The sequence below is a fragment of the Triticum dicoccoides genome, chromosome 7B (assembly GCF_002162155.2).
Source record: "Triticum dicoccoides isolate Atlit2015 ecotype Zavitan chromosome 7B, WEW_v2.0, whole genome shotgun sequence".
NCBI lineage: Eukaryota > Viridiplantae > Streptophyta > Magnoliopsida > Poales > Poaceae > Triticum > Triticum dicoccoides.
Genome location: NC_041393.1, coordinates 673,971,774 through 673,992,221, shown reverse-complemented (window position 1 = coordinate 673,992,221; position 20,448 = coordinate 673,971,774). Strand labels below are relative to the sequence as shown.

Genomic DNA, 20,448 nt, shown 5'->3' with positions numbered 1-20,448 from the left:
TTTTGTCCTTTTCACTATAGATTTGCATATCAACAGGCTGGTATAACCGGATGTGAGAAGACAGTTGAGAATCTTCTGTTTGCAGTGAGCACCCACACAAATTTTTCCTGCTACATCTGAGAATTCTTATGCATGTGACTTATGAGGATGCGCTTGCTCGTGAAGGACATAGGTTGCCATTCAATACCCAACCAACAATGCACTTGTCCATTGTCTTGCTCTTATTAGCTAGTCGTTCCAATGAAAGTATATCTTGTGCCTGTTCATTTTCCTATCCACTTTCAACAGATATTTGCATTATGTGTTTTTTCTGGGAGTTAGAGCAAAGAATTAGTTATGTTTCCCTTATGCTGTCAATCTGAAGTATTTTTGCTATGTCACTTCACATTAAGAACCCTGCACAGCTAGATGTTGCATTGTCTGGTCCTGAATCCCGTGACCACCCTGCTGGGTCATAAGGCGGTGGTGAACTGCACGCTGTGGCTCGTTTTTACTCATCTGTAGTCTAGGTTTTAGGTTGTCCATCGCCTTTGCTTCGGCGGCGACGATGACGACGCTGAATAAATATTCTCCGGATCCTTTCCTGACGAGGCCATCGGTCCTATGGTTGGGGATGGATCTGGAAATCAGTCTGTTCAAGCAAGGATGGCGTGGCGGCAGCGGTATCCTCGTGGTGGACCTGTGTCCTCGGGCTCCGTCGTTGCGACGACGTTTGCTCCAGCGTCGGCGTGGAGCTTGGGAGGTAGTCAAGGAGCGGATGCAGATTGTGGTCTGCATCGACGACATCTGAAAGACGGAACGTGTGGTGGGTTCGTGGTTCGTGGATGGCAGGTATGGTTTCCTCCTTCGGCGTCTTAGTCGTGGTGGGGTGCCAGATCTGGAGTTCGATGGCGTGTCCAGGGTGTTGCCCCGGTCTGATTCGTTCAACGGCAATGGCTTCACTTTTGGTGAGCCACCTTGGAGGTTTGCAAAGCTGCATATCAGCGATGGAGCCGTGTCGAGCTCGGGTGAGGAGGTGATGCGTCATTCTTTTCTTCGGTGGCTGCTGTGGTGGTGCCGGAGGCAGGTGACGAGCGTTAGTGTCAAGCTTAGAGATGTTCTGCTATCTTTTCAGTTTTGTCATGTCAGTTCTTACGTTTTTTTTTTCGAAAAGGAGGAATACCCCCGGCCTCTGCATCTGGTCGATGCATACGGCCACTTTATTAATTATTAGCACAAAACCTTACAAAGTCGTACAACAGTAAGACCAAAGCCACCATCTTCGCAACCTCTGTCGCTACTCCTATCTAACTGATGAAGGGGCGCTGATGGTCTGGGCCTAATACCAAACAGACCTCGCAGCCAAACCTAACATCTAAGACCTGAGGTCCCAACCTGGACGCCTGCCGGGTATGGGCACCCACCAGTCCGGCGTGCTCCTCAACCAGGCCGCCCGCCGGGTATGAGGCCGCCACAACCACCTACCACATATCCATCTTCAGAGCTGTACTGTTGTAACTGCCTTGCTCGGTCTCGCTGCCGCCGACGCCACCACGACGCCAGACAGCGTCGACCTCCTGCGCGTGTCCGTCACCACACATCTGACGCCAAGCCTCCGCTGCTCCATGCCGCCAAGAGCCGCCGCCAAGAATATGTAGAACGAAACACCGCTCCACCGAAGGGAGGCAGCACACCCCCACCCCTCACCTGCAGACCCTTCCATCCGATCCCAATGTCCTTGATGTCGCCTCCAGGAAGGTTACGGTGCCTAGGGCGCCGCCGACGCCCGATCCGCATCGGATCTTGGGCTTTCACCCGGACATGGGTTGGAGAGGAGAGATGGTGCCCTCAGCAACGCCCCCAAGGAGGAAAGCGGCGCCAAAAATCGGCGTCGCCGCTGCCGGTCAGCCTAAGGCAGCCAAGGTTTCCCCCGGACACCGATCTGCTCCACCAGAACACACCGGAGGTGGATCCGGCAGGATCCAAACCGACCCGGGGACTGGGAAGGGATGCATGGAAGGGAGAGGGGGATGCATGTCAGTTCTTACGTGACTTGTACTTTGTTCTTTATGATATGAATGAGACACGTATTACCATGCAAAAAAAAAAACTGCACGCTGTGGCTTCCAACCAAGAAGGGTGCACTCAAGGTCTGATACCTCCTTTTTACACTTATTTTCTCTGTCCCTCTTAATTCTCTTTCTGTTGCATCTGAACTGAAATGATTAGTTAGAATAATCAGGCTGAAACAAAACCATGTCTTGTACTGTTGTTCATGCGCTGAGCTACATTTTGAGGCAAAATTAGAGTATCATCCTGAGACGATTGTCTTAATGAATAATTGATTGTGCTTGAGAGGAGTTAGCTATAGATACATAGCACCAGTATACATCAAGCAAAAGAATGTTTAATCTAAAGAATGTAATATGCCCCTTAAGGTGTTTGATATTTTTTTAACAACTACTCTCTCCGTTCCTAAACATTTGTCTTTCTAGAGATTTCAACAAATGACTACATACAAAGCAAAATGAGTGAATCTACACTCTAAAATGTCTATATACATCCATATGGGATAGTCCATTTGAAATCTTTAAAAAGACAAATATTTAGAAACGAAAGGAATAGTGATCATTGCACTGCATACACACATTAACAAATACTCCCTCCGTTCCGATATAATGCCTCAAAAAATAATGACAAGATAAGGGAGACAAAAAAATATTGATTGCGGTGAGCGTGGATCGAACACGCGACCTTCAGATCTTCAGTCTGACGCTCTCCCAACTGAGCTATCCCCGCTTTTTGAATTTCTTTTCTAGATTATCTTATTCAGTACTAGCAGTAGCTCTTCAAATTCTGTTGCTTATGCAGGCCCAAGAATCTCCACATAGCAGCGACCAGTCAATATATATATATCAGTATTACGCATCCCTTGGAACCTTAGCATACACTTCTCGACGTATATTTATTTGTACGTACTTGACAATGTCTTTTTTGATATGGAAGAAGGAAATCTATGATCTGTGGAACAATCATAAGAACACACGCGGTTTAGGCAGTAGCCTCGTTAGGAAATTGTTTAATTAACCTCCAAAATTTCTTTTGGAGAAAATTAAAGGCTTTGCAGCATTAACCACCAACAACTAGCCCGAGAAAGTAAAACACGGGGCGAGAAGCCCAGCCAGCCGCCGCCTAAAAAAAACTAGGGTTTCTCTGCCTCCCGCCGGCGCCGGTGTCGGTCCGCCCCGTCTACCGTGGCATTGGGGCCCATGGGGACGGAGTGGATCCCAGCCCTTGCCGGTGGGAGGGCTCAGTTTTTAGATTTTTTTGAGGATTGTTAGGGTTTGTGTCCTACTCAGGAAGGCGAGACGGCGACGACTCCCTGAAGATGGAATAAATGTTTCCGGTGGATCTGTCTCTGGTGGATTTACTCGGATCTGTTCGTCGTTCGTCTTTGTTTGTGTGTCTTCAGGTTGGATCCTTCTTATCTACACTCTTCATCGGCGACGGTTGCTGTTCTGGTGCGTTGGTTCTACGGGGCTTTAGCACCACGACTTCCCGACTGTCAACTACAACAAGGTTTGTCCGGCTCCGCCGAGGGAGGGGCGATGACAGCGGCGCGCCTTCGGCTCGCTTCAGTGCTTGTAGTCGTCGCTAGGTGGTCTACGAATTTGGATTTAATTTTTATTACTTCTAGTGTTCGTTATACTACCATGATTGAAGATGAATAAATCGGAAGTTTATCCCGCAAAAAAAACTAGCCCGAGAATTACCTGCAAGAAAAAAATAACTAGCCTGAGAATGATGCGCTCTAATTCACTCTCGTCCATCTTTGTGCCGTACATCAGTACTCGAGCCGGCGCCGGCGCCACAATCCCGACGAGCAAACTTTTTGATACAAGCGACGTGCAGGCACATGGTCATGTCGGTAGAACCAGGTCTGCTTCTTTCCTGGCAGCTGTTGCATCGTTGAGACGCCCCCTCACGAAGCTCCCGGCCGGCACCTACCTCCTTGCAGGCGTTGCATTTGAACTTCGCCTGTGCCGGTGGCCATCAGCTTCAGCTTGTGCATAGGGTGGGCTGCCGCAACCTCCACCATCGACCACTGCGCACGCGAGGAGAGGAACCTCACCGCCTAGACCACGCCATTCACTCCTACCTAGAGCGACAGCCTTGACCCGCCCCGGGCCTAAATCTGGTGCACCCCGAGCGCGAGCATAGGTCCAAGCCACCGCCAGCCAATGTCCCGAACCCACGGAAAATTGTTTTGCTAAAAAAAAGTCTACGGCAAATTGTAGATATCAATTTTCTTCCCATATATGGCAATTGTTGAATTTTTTTTAAAAAATTCTCATCACTTATTTAGGCCTTTTTGATCCTCTAAATCCTGGCAATGTTGTACTTGTATCTTCTTAGTCACATGGCAAATGCAGATATTTGTTTAATTTATTTTTTGCAAGAAAATGCAAAATGCTCACACTGCCGATGCAAGTGGATGGGAGGGATTGCAGTGAGCGTCGTCGCCGAGTGCTCCTATGCAATTTCGATCTTGACACGCACTCTGCTCTTTCGTATTTGCACCCTGTAGAACACGACCAACGGGTGCAAGCACCGCTGGGACAGCAGCAAGCACCATAAATAAGGTGAAACCAGAAAGTTTACAAGCACAAAGCAAATAATGAAGCTGGAAAGGTTGCCTAGGGCACTTCCGGAGCCACCCCAGCAGGAGTTACGTTCAGGTGTTAAACCGATCCAGCAAGCTCCCATGATCAGCAAAACATCACCCATACACGGTGCTTTGCTTCGAGATTAAAGTTTGATTTGTTTTTTGCCATTGGACTGCCCATGGACAAAACTTTCAAGCACAAGAAGGTGTGTGTGCTTTTAGGATTTGTTCCTTTGCGTCATTGTTGCTGTTGTTCAAGAGATTAGGTGTTGTTGTCATGGCGTTCAGAAAATAATTATGCCGGCTAATGAAAACAGACAAACAAAATCTGTGCACAGAACTGTAGTCAACCCGGCTAAATTATCATCATTAGACATCCGTAATAAAGGTAATGGTTCACCTGGACGACGCTTGAAGGCATATCGGATCCCTGCTAATGAGAGGGTCCTGTACTAGTGACATTTCATCCTTTAGTTACTTAGGAAAAGACTTGTATAAAATGCCCTAAACTGTGTCTGCGAATTGTTAGCCTTGCCATTTATTCTCTCATTATATGTATGTTCACTAACCTCATGGTCTGACACAACTATAGAAGAACATTGACCCGAAAATTGCAAGGAGTGGACGAGCGCGCGCTCCTGGAATCGCCAGTCATCGAACCGGTTATGGGGATGCGGGTCGTACGTTTTATTATATTGTTTTCGCTTGTACACATACGGAATATGGGGAGGTGTACGTGCATAACGGAGGTGACGTAGACGGTAGTTGGGCTCTAACGGGCTGCAGTGCGGGCCAGCGAGGCCATTTATTACGCGACCGACCCACCAGCCCCGTCCCCATCTGCTCATTTGTTCCCCCAAAATCGAGAGGAAGAACCATAGACAGAGCTCATGGCGAACGCCAACCAAGCTGCAGATCCGGTCGCACTGCCTTTAGTTCCTTGCCCGGATTGTGGAAGGCGGGTGGTGACGTTCGTTGCTAGGCGCGGTCAGTTCCAGGGTGAGAGGTTTTACAAGTGCCGCAATCACAATATAAGTAGATCTTGCTTTTATGAGTTCTGGATCCTTTCCGGTGTTCATGTCTCATTAGATTTGTCCATCTATGGCAGCCGGGTAGAGGTGGCTGAGCTTGGACCGGCGGCACCTCCGTTGGCGCAAATCAATCCAGGAGAGAACGAGGTAGCTGCAGCAAATCAAGGTGCTCAGATGCAGCCGGCGGACGGCACGGTGGGGCAGCAGAACGGGGCACCGGATGGATCGCAGATGCCGTCCGCGGCTAGTGGCATTGTTGGATCTCAGCTCCGCGCAAGGGATGTTGGTCGGCGTCAGGCATCCTTCACTCTCGATGCTGCATCTATCAATCTGGTGGTGTCTGTTGGGAATATGGCCATCTGCCTCGCCATCCTTGTACTGGTAGTGTCTTCCACCGTGATGCGTGCGTTTGATTAATTGGATGAATCTAAGAAGCGTATGCGTATGTAGTAGATGATCTATGTCAGGGGTTAATTAGTGTTAGCATCGTACGTGGGAGAAGGACTCTGAGACTCGTGGAGCTTTTGGATGTATGTTTGGTTCAGTGGATGCCTAGTGCTAATGAAATTTTGGTTTCGAGCTAATCATGAACAGTCAATGATGGTAGTAGTTGCTATTTCTTGATTTTTAAAACACCTGCGTGCTGAATGCCTCACATGTTGCCCACGTGGCAGGGGTGGGTGGTGGTTGGGTAGGTGATGTACCGCGATCCATCAAATGTACCGATGGTACGATTTCAACCTCTGTCCGTTACCGCACGCCGTACGCGAGCTGGCCGTATGTATCGACAGTACCCTACATTAATGTGTACGGTCCGCTCCAGAGGCCCACCCACGCGGTATTGCTCTATTGGTCCACCTAGCGGGAGCGCGCGCGCCCGAGCTCGCTATCGCCGCGCTTTAGATTGACCTAGCTACTCTATTACTTCACTTGGTCTCGCTGCGCTTTTCCCCCTTTCGTGCAACAATAACTTTACCCATTTTTTCTGGTACGATGTCCAATATGTTCGGTCACTACAGTTGGGAAAACCAGAACTTGATAACCATCGAAAAGGTTGCTGTTTCATAGTCATTCTTGCATTAATAATTGAATCAGCCTTTAGAGTAATCAACCTTCCTTTTATAAATAGATGGCTTATCTGTTTGTCTTAATGAAATACTCAAGTTCAATGTATATACACACAGGCAGTGCCACCCGCTTTATTAAGGCCTTGTTCGGAATCCCTCCTCTCTGCTCTAACTCCGCGGAGTTGTGGAGCTTAATTTTAGCCTCTCCGTGAAAATGAGCTAGATCCTGGTCCGCTTCGGAGCGGAGTGGAGGGAGCGGAGAGGAGCTGAACGCTGCCTAAATCTGCACGCTTCCTCCTTGAGCAGTATTTTTTTGGTCTCCACCGTGTGTCGCACTTGCATTATCAGCAGAAGTTTCGAGGGCTGCAAGCAGTGATCAATTTTTTTTAAGCAGTGATCAATTGATAGAGAGCATAAGTAGGAATGGGAAAGCCAACTACTTGAATGCTAATTCTGTCTGTAATTCAACTAAACGCTCAGAGGTCTGCAATCTTACTGTTACTCTTACTCTCCACAAATTTCAGCTCGGTGATGTCTACATGAAGAAGAATACTGTTACCTTATCGTAAAACATCATGAAGCTAGAGGCAAGTTCGAGTAAGTTTTTCACATCTAATGATGCTTTTATGCTATAATAATGTCTAATGAAAACTCTTGCTATGATAAACGATGCATGTAAAATGAAGTAATTATGTTCCCTTTACATCCCGGAATTCTAAAATATTATGGTATAAGATTTTCCATGAAAATTACCTGTGACTTCTCTACCTTAAATAGGTAAAGGGATTTTCATAAATGGTTAATATAGAATGTATTGATAATGCATGTTGATGGCTTAAACAATACTAAATATAGTTTCGTGTTCTAACAGCTAATAATGTAAGACTTTTAAAATGATGTGGGTATGATATTCCTACGCCCAGGTATAAAGGTAAATGGATAACTAAATTTAAGCTTCTGGTGAACACTTCAAAGAACAAAATAGGTATCCCGCAGCAACGATCTAGGAAAAAATATTCAGATCTTAATAACTCCAACAATTTAAAGATGAGCAATTACCTGCGGTATAGTAACACGTGTAAGGATGATATTTGCATGTAGTATAGCTTCTCCAAAGTTTCTTGGACTTCATTGATACAAGATGGACGATGAAGATATTGCTGCCCACTCGAAAGAAGATTGCATTCTCGTCCTCGTCAAACCCCAATATAGCTTGTTTGGTCCTTATAATACCACTCCCATATCCTAGCTCGAGACTAATAGACTTCTGCGGCAGCCATCTAGTTCCACCATGACATCTATTTTTTTTCTTGAAATTCTTCATGTCCCACACTTGAAAGGTAGGGCATGACAATAAAGCAATGCCAACACCGCCATCTTTTGAGCGGATAATATGGCTTGTATCGTAGCAATCGTTTGCAACAGGAAGTTTCTTAATCACATGTAGGCTCTCCATGCCCATATCAAACTTTAGTATATTGCCAGGAAGATACCAGTAAAGTGCATTACCAGCAAAGACGCTATGGTGACCAGAAATGTAACTGTCACATGGTAGCACCGCTGAGACGTTTTTGCCCCAGGTTCGAGTCTTTGACGAGTAAACACATGCGTGGGCCATACGATAAGTAAGATTCCTCTTGGCCGAGTAGGCCGTATAGGCGCGTACCAAAACGATTTTAAAGGGGCTTGAGCGGCACGCACCATGTATGTGGCCCTTGTTGTCGGCCGTGCCCGTGCAAAGCACCGCGCCATTGATATTAGCAACCACTGCATTCTGACGGAACTCCCAAGGAACTGCTATCCGGTGCTGGTCGCCAGTAACGGGGTCGTACACAATGGCCTTGCCCTCAGTGTGGTTCATGACGAGGACGCGTCCATGGCGGCACCCAAGCAGATCCCACGAGCCGTAGCCTCGCTGTTGGCGCCGCCTCACCCCGCAGCGCTGCTTCTTCTCCTACCTTGAGCTGCCTCTCACAACTCAACCTCCATCTATCTTTGTTTCTCTCAAGAACACATGAGAACACACACGCACACATGCACCAAGAGAAATACAATGACTTTGCCAAAAGCACTTTCTTGGTGGCACAGCGTGGCTACATGTTTACTTCAGCCCTCTCGGCCTCCTTTCTCACTCACTCAATGCATCATATATACACAAGGGCTTATCTCACCTATAGCCCAGCCGCCACACTCGGCCATTAGTCCCACTAACCCACGATCTTATCCATGTCCAGGAATCTCTCCAGGATCCTAACGACTAGGTTAATGACACCCATGCAGCTAACTGCTCCTAGCTAATTGCACGGCCAAGTTCAGTCCTTACGCAGCCACTCCAACGACCACGGACCCAGCCAAACTAGCATGCACACGACCGGCTCAACCTGATCGTAGCCCGTTGCTCTTCAACTTCGTCGCGTCTCGCCGCTTCTCACGGCCTCGCCGTATCGCACGGCATCATCGGCATCTCGTCGTGCTCGCCGCGTCGCACGGCAGCCCGACATCTCGCCTCCTCTGCGTGTTGAGCTGAAGCTTCACGGGACAAACATCAACCTATACTAGACTACTTGCTAAACGAAAGTACAATGCAAACACATAATTAAGATTAATCCTAACATTTTCCCTCCTAATCTTGATTCTCTAATCTTCACGCGGCTTACCCGCTGTCACTTGACGATGCCATCGCGGCGCTGCGGACCTTGCCATGGACCGATGCCATCGCATTGCAGGCGTCCATCACTATGTCCTCTTGCCACACGCGGCGGCCACCTCTTGACGTGGACGACACTGTCGCAGCGCCAATCACCACGCCGTCTTCGCCAAGCGGCATCACACCGCAACTTTTGTTGGCTTCACACCAACTTTTCATGATGACGACGGCATCACAGCACCGTCGTCGGCATCGCACCAACTCTTCTTGTGGCAGCTTCGCACCGCCATCTTCACATAGTGACACCGCATGGCCACCATCCTCCTTCTTGCGCCGTCGGCCTCCATCTCGCATGGAGTCCGTCGCGCCACAGCCGACGCCATCGCAGCGCAAGTCACTATGGACCATCTTGTCGTGGATGACGTCCTGGCGACGCCGACCACCACTCCATCATCATCTTGCCGCATCGCACCGCAACCGGCCACCAGCGGCATCGCGCCGCCACCGGCCACCGGCCTCCTCTTGCGCCGCCGTCCTCCACCTCACATGGAGGCGGCCGCGCCGCCGTCGCCGGCACTGATCGACAAGGCTCTGATGCCAATTGTTGGCGCCGCCTCACCCCGCAGCGCTGCTTCTTCTCCTACCTTGAGCTGCCTCTCACAACTCAACCTCCATCTATCTTTGTTTCTCTCAAGAACACATGAGAACACATACGCACACATGCACCAAGAGAAATACAATGACTTTGCCAAAAGCACTTTCTTGGTGGCACAGCGTGGCTACATGTTTACTTCAGCCCTCTCGGCCTCCTTTCTCACTCACTCAATGCATCATATATACACAAGGGCTTATCTCACCTATAGCCCAGCCGCCACACTCGGCCATTAGTCCCACTAACCCACGATCTTATCCATGTCCAGGAATCTCTCCAGGATCCTAACGACTAGGTTAATGACACCCATGCAGCTAACTGCTCCTAGCTAATTGCACGGCCAAGTTCAGTCCTTACGCAGCCACTCCAACGACCACGGACCCAGCCAAACTAGCATGCACACGACCGGCTCAACCTGATCGTAGCCCGTTGCTCTCCAACTTCGTCGCGTCTCGCCGCTTCTCACGGCCTCGCCGTATCGCACGGCATCATCGGCATCTCGTCGTGCTCGCCGCGTCGCACGGCAGCCCGACATCTCGCCTCCTCTGCGTGTTGAGCTGAAGCTTCACGGGACAAACATCAACCTATACTAGACTACTTGCTAAACGAAAGTACAATGCAAACACATAATTAAGATTAATCCTAACACTCGCAAGGAGAAGCGCTCTGAAGGAATAACAGGAGGGTCGAGAACCGAGCGGAAGAGGGCTTTTCCGTGCTGCTGCGTGAAGACGCCGAGGAGCGAAGGTTTCCGGTGGCGTGCGCGGAACCGGCGGAGGAAACCGGGGTCGGAGACGACGCTTCGCCACTGCTTGCACACGTGAGACGCGCGCAGGAGCGAGGGTTTGAGAGGGCCGAGGCGGAGGAAGATCTCCCCGAGGACGTCGTCGCCGTGGAGCGGGAAGGCAGGCCCCACCGCCGGCATGGTGCGGCGACGCTGGCGGCGTGTGGTCTCGTCGTCATGCTCGCTCATCACGATCGATATACAGAGCACGCTGGCGGCTCGCTCAGGGTATGGATCTGATCTGGGAATTGCAATCGATCACGGGCAGAAGATATCAACAGGGAAAGGATAGGCATTCTAAAAAAAAGGAATGATAGGACAACTGGTTGGGCTGCTTGGGCCGTGGGATTTGGTCCAGCAAAATTAAACGCTCAGCAAAATTAAACGCTCAGTTTTACAAGGAGTTGTATACCTCGAAAGGATGTAATAATATGCATGAAGTACTGGACACTGTCCCAGCAAAAGTAACGGCTGATATGAGAGCTCAACTTGATGCTGTATATACTGAAAAAGAAGTGAAGAAGGCGTTGTTTCAGATGTACCCGACAAAAGCTCCGGGCCTGGATGGTTTTCCGGCCCATTTTTTTCAGAAACATTGGGCCATTTGCGGAGCGGAGGTGACGGCTGCTGTTCTGAAGATTGTGGAGGGACAGGAGAGTGCGGAAGGTATCAATCAAACCCTTTTGGTGCTTATTCCAAAGGTAAAAGATCCGACTCTTCTCTCACAGTTCCGGCCAATTAGTTTGTGTAATGTCCTATATAAGATAGCATCAAAGGTCATTGCTAATCGCTTAAAAGAGGTGCTTCCAGAGATTATTTCTGCAGAACAGTCAGCTTTTGTACCGGGGCGTATGATTACTGACAACATTATTGCTGCCTATGAGTGCTTGCATTTTATGAAGCGCAATCGAGCTGTCAAACACCGACATTGCGCACTCAAGTTGGACATGATGAAGGCTTACGATAGAGTTGAATGGGAGTAGTTGCGAGCGATCATGTTAAAGCTGGGCTTCTCGGAGAGATGGGTAAACATTGTCATGCATCTTAGAAGCTCAGTATCCTTTTCGGTTTTGCTAAATGGCAAGAAGTTGGAAGAATTCAAACCGAGCAGAGGTATTCGGCAGGGAGATCCAATCTCCCCTTACCTGTTTTTGTTAGCAGCAGAGGGCCTTTCGTGCCTCTTGAAGAATGTGAATCAGTCATCTCAGATGGGTGGGATACAGGTGGCCCCTTCGGCACCACCAGTTAATCACCTTTTGTTTGCAGATGATAGCCTGCTGTTTTTCAAAGCAAATGGTGGAGGGGCGACGGAGGTATCAAACCTGTTGGAAACTTATTGTCAATCATCAGGTCAGAGGATTAATCCAATGAAATCTACTGTATTCTTTAGCAAGGGCTGCCTAGTTAGTGTGAAGGAAGTGGTTAAGACAATTCTGAACGTGCCAAATGAAATTTTAAAGGATAAATATCTTGGGATGCCCACTGATGTAGGAGCATCTAAGTATGGGGCTTTCAAATATTTAAAGGACAGATTGTGGAGTAAAGTGAAAGGTTGGATTGAGAAAACTATTTCTTCAGCGGGAAAGGAGGTTCTAGTGAAGTCAATTGCACAGGCAGTACCGGTCTATTCCATGTCCCGTTTTAAACTTCCTAGAGGCTTATGTGAGCACCTGAACAAATTAATCTGTCAATTTTGGTGGGGGAGTAAGGAGGGGAAGAGAAAACCCAACTGGGTATCATGGCATACTATGACACAACCAAAGTTCATGGGAGGTCTTGCATTTCGGGATTTTGAGCTTTTTAACCTTGCTCTCCTAGCTCGCCAGGCATGGCGCATGTTGCAGCAACCTGATTCGCTATGTGCTCGTATGTTAAAAGCCATATACTTCCCTGACTCTAACATACTCTCAGCTGAGCTTGGGGGTCATCCCTCGCAGGTGTGGAGGGCAGTTTTGGAAGGCCGAGACGTGTTACTCCAGGGTCTAATAAGGAGAGTTGGCGATGGAATCACTACGCGGATATGGCAAGATAATTGGATCCCTAGAAACGGGACTATGAGGCTGATAGCTTGCCTTTCTGCTAACCCACCGCAGCTTGTAAGTGATCTGATAGATGAAACTAATGCTTCTTGGAGAAAGGAACTCGTGGAACAGATTTTTATTGCTGCTGATTCAAACATAATCGTAGGGATCCCCCTAAGCACAAGGAGAATGGCAGATTTTTGGGCCTGGAATCATGAGAAGAGTGGCGTTTTTTCGGTACGGTCTGCTTATTGCATGCTAGCTGATACTAAGAGAAGAAGAGAAGATTGGCTGGAAGGTAGGGCAGGAAACTCAAACTATGAAGCAAAAGCGAGATCTTGGAAATCATTGTGGTCAGTGAAAGTACCAGGGAAAATTAGGAATTTCCTTTGGAGACTAGCAAAGCACTCAATTCCAACAGAAGATGTGAGGCTACACAGGAAGATGGCGACCGTGGATCGATGCCAGATATGTGGAGCGCATGATTCATGGCGCCATTCCCTTCTGGAGTGTACTATGGCCCGATGCGTGTGGGCTCTCACAGAAGATGATATTTCATCTATACTACAGGCTACATCAGAGGGGGACGCCAAGAGATGGATCTTTTCACTGATCAAACTTATGCCGCATGCACTCTTGATCAGAACCGTGGTGACTTTGTTGGTGATTTGGTCGGCACGCCGCAAAGCAATACATGAAGGAATTCTTCAGAGCCCTCACGCCACTAACTCCTTCATTAACAGTTTTATTGCGGAACTTGAAGTAATCAATGAAGTAAACATGCAACAGCCTGGCCAATAGAACGTAGTGCCAAGGAGAACAGAAGCTAGATATGAATGGAGAGCACCAGGCCCGGGCATGGCAAAAATACACGTGGATGGGGGTCTGGCGAGGGTAGGGAATGGAGGTTCATCGGCAGCTTTATGCCGGGATCAGGATGACACATACCTGGGCTCTTCCGCGATGGTATTTAGTGACATTCATGACCCGGCGACTCTAGAAGCGCTTGCATGCAGAGAAGCTATGGCACTGGCGCAAGATCTCTCTCTAAGAAGAATCGTTATTGCATGCGACTGCAAAACAGTGGTGGAAGAGATTCATAAGGGGTCGGCTGGCCTATATAGCGTGATCATCAAGGAGATTGAAGCTTCAGCTAGGGATTTTGATAGCTGTGTTTTTACTTTTAAAAGTCGTGTTTTGAATTTTGAAGCCCATAGTTTGGCCAAGTTTTCTTCGTCGTTAGCAATGGGTCGCCATGTGTGGCTGGGCTTTCCCCATGACCCGTTTATAATTCCTGTAAACCGAACCCCGTCTTGAATAAAGTGTTGGTTTACGGCTCAAAAAAAAGTTAAACCATCAATGGATTAGAGCATCTACGCCCCGTCGCTCGGGCGGGGCCACCAGGCCACTGTCGGTTACGATTTTCTGACCCCTCTCAAACGGCCTTCAAACGCCCGGGCTGACCGGCACCCCTTATATCCAGCCCAAATATGGGCCAGATATGAGGGCGTTTGAGCGCGCCCGGGCACGCCCGCCACGTCGGACCTGACAGCCTGACCCACCCTCAATTACACCAAATCCACCCCTCCTCCCCCAGCCGCCGGATCCGTTTGCTCTCTTCTCTCTGTTGGGGAACGTAGTAATTTCAAAAATTTACCTACGCACACGCAAGATCATGGTGATGGCATAGCAACGAGAGGGGAGAGTGTTGTCCACGTACCCTCGTAGACCGTAAGCGGAAGCGTTATGACAACGTGGTTGATGTAGTCGTACGTCCACTAGTAGAAAAAGGGTCAAACATGAAGCACATTAGTGCCGGTTTGTATTTGAGCCGGCACAAATGTATACATTAGTGCCGGTTCCAACGGCTAGCCGGGCCGCTCTTATTAGTACCGGTTCGTGGCTAACCTTTAGCACCGGTTCGTGCCACGAACCGGTACTAATGAGAGTGGTGGCAGGATGTTGTCAGTCTGGGCCCCCTCCAGCACCTTTAGTACCGGTTCTTGGCACGAACCGGTACTAAAGGTCGTCCTACATAAACCCTTCGTCCACCCGAGCTCGCTCTGTTCTTCCCCTTTCCCCTCTCCTCTCTGTTCTTCCCCTCTTCCTCTCGAGCTCATCACACATTTTGCCCAAAATTTGTCAAGATTTGAAGGCCCCCATCCATTCAAATGATCACAAAGGTTAGCAACTTTGTCCTTTCATCTCTCATTGCTAGATTAGCTCTTGCAATGCTTTATATAGTTATTAATTTGTGAGTTTAGTAATTTGAGAGGAAATATATATATGTGCTAGTATTTGATTTATATACAATTTGAGGTTAAAATAACACTTAGTTTGCATATGTAGGTGTGGTTTACTTAGTGCCTTCTAAATCTTCGTCGTAACCACCGTCGATCGCCCGCACCGTCCCGTCGCCGGCACCACCTTGTGGTGAGCCTCTTGTTCATGAAATTTTATATAAAAAATTGATGTTTGTGTGATTTGGATACATAGTTACTCGTATAATAATTATCTTACCCGTACGTTGTTTGTTATACATAGTGCCATGGTTTTGATATCCGTCCCCGTCGGCCCTCGTCCTTGTTATGATTCGGATGTGGTATATTCTCTTTTAAAACTATTTGTTGCATTTCGTGTTTATGACAAATTATGCCCATCAAGTTGAGATAGATATTTTTATCTAGGAGGTATGTGAACCGGAAATTCCAACCGACCCTATTGTCGAGAGGTTAAATTTAGTTGAAAGAGAAAACGAGTACTTGAAAGAAAAATTGAAATGAATTGAGGGGGAGAAGATGGAATTGGAGTTGCATGTTGCCGATGTCGTCGATGATCACAAGATCAAGATGGAGAAAATGCGCTTGAAGATTAGGAAGATTAGAAAATATGCCATTGATAGTGAGGCTTGGTATCATTATGCTGTTGGATCAATTGTTACCTCAGTTGCGATCTTGATCGCATTTGTTGTTGCATTTAAATGCTTTAGCTAGAGAGTTATTTGTTTGTTGCATTTAAGTGTTGTATGAACTTTATGTATGAACTTGTATTAATTTGGTCTATTCGGTGTTGTGTAATGAAGATGAGCCGGCAATGGATGTACGATGACTGATGCTCTCCCCAGTTCGTTGAGGGCGTGCATACTTTTCTGCTTGCGGATAAGGCAAACAAGCGGGCGGATGGTTTTATGCCTTGTCCATGTGCTGGCTGTAAGAATGGTCGCAATTACTCTACGTCAAGAACCATTCACGTCCACCTGTTTGAGTCCGGTTTCATGCCCCACTATAATGTTTGGACCAAGCACGGAGAAAGAGGGGTTATGATGGAAGACAATGAAGAAGAAGAGGACGACGACAACTATCCTGGCCATGGGTTCCCTGAATACAATGATACAACAATGGGGGAAGAAGCTGAGCCGGTAATGTGGGAAGAAGCTGAGCCGGCAATGCGGGAAGAAGCTGAAGAAGAGGCATCATATGAGCCCGTTGATGATCTAGGTCGGGCCATTGCCGATGCAAAGAGAAACTGCGCAAGTGATTTGGAGAAGAAGAAGTTGCAGCGCATGTTAGAGGATCACAAAAAATTGTTGTACCCGAATTGCGTAGGTGACAAGAAAAAGCTGGGCACCACACTGGAATTGCTACAATGGAAGGCAGAGAATGGTGTATCTGACAAGGGATTTGGAAAGTTGCTGGTAATGATAAAGGATATGCTTCCAAAGGACAACGAATTGCCCGAGAGTACGTACGAAGCAAAGAAGGCTGTCTGCCCTCTAGGGTTAGAGGTGCAGAAGATACATGCATGCCCTAATGATTGCATCCTCTACCGCGGTGAGTACGAGGATTTGAACGCTTGCCCGGTATGTGGTGCATTGCGCTATAAGATCAACCGCGATGAGTATGGTGATGTCGAGGGCGAGCGCCCCAGGAAGAAGATTCCTGCCAAGGTGATGTGGTATTCTCCTATAATATCACGGTTGAAACGTTTGTTCCAAAACAAAGAGCATGCCAAGGCGATATGATGACACAGAGAAGACCGTAAGAAAGACGGAAAGTTGAGAGTACCCGCTGACGGGTCGCAGTGGAGAAAAATCGAAAGAAAGTACGGGAAGGAGTTTGCAGATGACGCAAGGAGCGTATGGTTTGGTCTAAGCGCAGATGGCATTAATCCTTTTGGGGAGCAGAGCAGCAACCATAGCACCTGGCCTGTGACTCTATGTTTGTATAACCTTCCTCCTTGGTTGTGCATGAAGCGGAAGTTCATTATGATGCCAGTGCTCATCCAAGGCCCTAAACAACCCGGCAACGACATTGATGTGTACCTAAGGCCATTAGTTGAAGAACTCTTACAACTGTGGAATGGAACAGGTGTACGTGCATGGGATGAGCACAAACAGGAAGAATTTGACCTAAAGGCATTGCTGTTCGTGACCATCAATGATTGGCCTGCTCTCAGTAACCTTTCAGGACAGACAAACAAGGGATACCACAGATGCACGCACTGTTTGGATGATACCGACAGTATATATTTGAATAGTTGTAAGAAGAATGTGTACCTGGGACATCGTCGATTTCTTCCGAGCAGGCATCCTGTAAGAAAGAAAGGCAAGCATTTCAAAGGTGAGGCGGATCACCGGACGAAGCCTCGCCACCGTACTGGTGCTGATGTACATGATATGGTCAAGGATTTGAAGGTGATATTTGGAAAGGGTCCTGGTGGACAACCTGTTCCAAAGGACGCTGACGGACGCGCACCCATGTGGAAGAATAAATCTATATTTTGGGACCTGCCATATTGGAAAGACCTAGAGGTCCGCTCCGCAATCGACGTGATGCACGTGACGAAGAATCTTTGCGTGACCCTGCTTGGCTTCTTGGGCGTGTATGGGAAGACAAAAGATACACCTGAGGCACGGGAGGACCAGCAACGTATGCACGGAGAAGACGGCATACATCAGGGTCATGCAAGCTACGCTCTTACCAAAGAAGAGAAGGAAATCTTCTTTGAATGCCTGCTCAGTATTAAGGTACCGTCTGGCTTCTCGTCGAATATAAAGGGAATAATAAACATGGCAGAGAAAAGGTTTCCAGAACCTAAAGTCTCATGACTGCCATGTGATTATGACGCAACTGCTTCCGGTTGCATTGAGGGGGCTTCTACCGGAAAACGTTCGATTAGCCATTGTGAAGCTATGTGCATTTCTCAATGCAATCTCTCAGAAGGTAATCGATCCAGAAATCATACCAAGGTTACAGAATGATTTGGTGCAATGTCTTGTCAGTTTCGAGTTGGTGTTCCCACCATCCTTCTTCAACATCATGACGCACGTCCTAGTTCACCTATGCGAAGAGATTAACGTTTTGGGTCCTGTATTTCTACACAATATGTTCCCCTTTGAGAAGTTCATGGGAGTCTTAAAGAAATATGTTCATAACCGTGCTAGGCCAGAAGGAAGCATCTCCAAGGGCAATCAAAATGAGGAGGTCATTGAGTTTTGTATTGACTTTATTCCTGACCTTAAGCCGATTGGTGTTCCTGAATCGCGGCATAAGGGCAGACTGGATGGAAAAGGCACGCTAGGAGGGGAACAAATAATATGTATGGACGGACATTCTCTCACTGAAGCACACTACACAGTTCTACAGAATTCCGCCTTGGTGGCTCCGTATATGGATGAACACAAGAATTTGCTACGCTCCAAACACCCGGAGCGGTCTGATGACTGGATTACACGTGAACAAACCAGGAGTTTCGCTAGCTGGTTGTAGACACGTACCATGCATGACACCTCTATTGAAGATGACCTGTACTTGCTGTCCCAGTTACCATCTTCGAATATAATGACTTTCAAAGGGTACGAGATAAATGGTAATACATTTTACACGATCGCCCAAGATAAGAAGAGCACCAACCAAAACAGTGGTGTCCGCTTTGATGCAGAAACCAAGACGGGAAAGGAAACATATTATGGTTATATACAGGACATATGGGAACTTGACTATCGATGTGGTTTAAAGGTCCCTTTGTTTCGGTGCAAATGGGTCAATATGACACGAGGCGGGGTAACGGAAGACCCGCAGTACGGAATGACAACAGTGGATCTCAACAATCTTGCGTATGCAGACGAACCATTCGTCCTAGCCAATGATGTGGCACATGTTTTCTATGTGAAGGACATGTCTACCAAGCCAAGAAAAAGAAAAGATAAGGAAGCAAATGCATCGTACGATGAGCCAAAGCGGCACATAGTTCTTTCTGGGAAGAGAAACATCGTGGGAGTGGATGACAAGACAGACAAGTCAGAAGATTATGAAAAGTTTGATGAAATTGCTCCATTCCCAGTGAATATTGACCCGAGCATCCTGTTTAATGATGAAGATTTTCCATGGTTACGGCGCAAAAGGACACACGCGAAGAAAAAGTTTCACACCCAAAGATCTGGGATGTGATCGGCTTCACTATCATCACTTTCTTCTGTGTTTCGCACCGAGAGGGGAATCTCTGTTATAGTTAGGGTAGTTATGTGTTTTGGCATTTGAAACGCGAAGAAATTTTATGTGCAAACAAATTCTTTCATGCCTTTACTGATTTTTAAAGTGAAGTTATTCACAAACTAGTGATTCACACTAATTTCAAATAATTCAAAATTTAAACTATTCAAATTTGAAAACTACGGGCACTAACAGAAAGTTTGTAATTTTTTGTACCTAAAACAAAAATGTTCACAAAGAAACTCCAAATACACCAAAAACAACAACACAAAAATAAATAAAGCAAAAAAATAATAATAAAAAAGCCCTAACAGAAAGTTTGTAATTTTTTGTACCTAAAACAAAAATGTTCACAAAGAAACTCTAAATACACAAAAAAAAACAACACAAAAATAAATAAAGCAAAAAAAATAATAGAAAAAAGCCCTAACAGAAAGTTTGTAATTTTTTGTACCTAAAACAAAAATGTTCACAAAGAAACTCTAAATACACAAAAAAAACAACACAAAAATAAATAAAGCAAAAAATAAAATAAAATAAAGCCCGCCTACTAGGCCAGAGCGGCCTGCATACGACTAGAAACCCAACCTGTCGTTGGGCCAGGATGCAGGCCCGCAAAGGCCTAGTGGGCTCACAGGGCTGCAAAGAACACGTAGGCCCAGTAAGCCTGCTTAGGAGAGGAGCTCGAGAGAGCGACCGCACGGGGGTTTATAAACCAGTGCGGTCGCCCCTCGGCTAGCGAGGTGGGACTAAACTTGCCGCACCGCACCTGCGCCAGCGCACCCCCTTTAGTACCGGTTTGTGCCACGACCTGGTACTAAAGGGGGTCGCTTCCCGCCGCTTGGCCTGGCCAAAACAGACCTTTAGTACCGGTTGGTGGCTCCAACCGGTACTAAAGGTCCATCCTATATATATAACACTTAAAAAATTTCAGTTTCCCTCTGTTTCCTCTCCCTCTCCGTCGCGCCGCCCTGCCCCGATCGACACTGTCCCCGTCGACGTCGCCGCCCCCGCCCCTCGTCGCCGACCCCGGCCGTCCCCGCCCCTCGTCGTGGCCGCCGTCGTCTCCGTCGCCACCCCGGGCCCGCCCCCGTCCCCGTCGCCGCCCTC

At 47.6% G+C, this 20,448-nt stretch overlaps 1 non-coding gene across 1 annotated transcript; it reads right to left on the bottom strand.

Annotated features, from left to right (window-relative positions):
- Positions 1-2,705: 2,705 nt before the first annotated feature.
- TRNAF-GAA lies at positions 2,706-2,778 on the bottom strand. The gene has a single exon. It is a non-coding gene; the product is annotated as a tRNA-Phe (tRNA).
- Positions 2,779-20,448: the final 17,670 nt, after the last annotated feature.